The sequence below is a fragment of the Entelurus aequoreus genome, linkage group LG17 (assembly GCF_033978785.1).
Source record: "Entelurus aequoreus isolate RoL-2023_Sb linkage group LG17, RoL_Eaeq_v1.1, whole genome shotgun sequence".
NCBI lineage: Eukaryota > Metazoa > Chordata > Actinopteri > Syngnathiformes > Syngnathidae > Entelurus > Entelurus aequoreus.
Window position 1 is genome coordinate 21,691,777 of NC_084747.1, and position 541 is coordinate 21,692,317.

The following is a 541-nucleotide window of genomic DNA, read 5'->3' on the forward strand; positions in this document are numbered from 1 at the left end:
TCAAATAGTTGACAAATTGTTGACTTAGAACCTCAACGAAACGCAACCACTCTTCAGTCCAGACTCACTTTCTGTGCTACCGGTCTAAAGTTAGTCCTGGTCTAAAGTTAGTCCTGGTCTAAAGTCAGTCCTTGTTTCAAGTCGGACAAGGTCTAAAGTTGGACCAGGTCTAAGGTCGGACCGGCCGGTAAAAATGTAAAGATGAAGTCTGTTGCAAGGTTTTCACAATAAAAGCCTGCTGAGGAAGAGGAGGACGGCAAGCATTTGACGAGTGGACACGCGTGACGAGTGGGGTTCCGTGAGGCCCTGGCTGCGTGTCATTTGACGGGTGGACACGCTGGGGTTCTACGTGAGGCCCTGGCTGCGTGTCATTTGACGGGTGGACACGCTGGGGTTCTAGGTGAGGCCCTGGCTGCGTGTCATTTGACGGGTGGACACGCTGGGGTTCTACGTGAGGCCCTGGCTGCGTGTCATTTGACGGGTGGACACGCTGGGGTTCTACGTGAGGCCCTGGCTGCGTGTCATTTGACGGGTGGACACG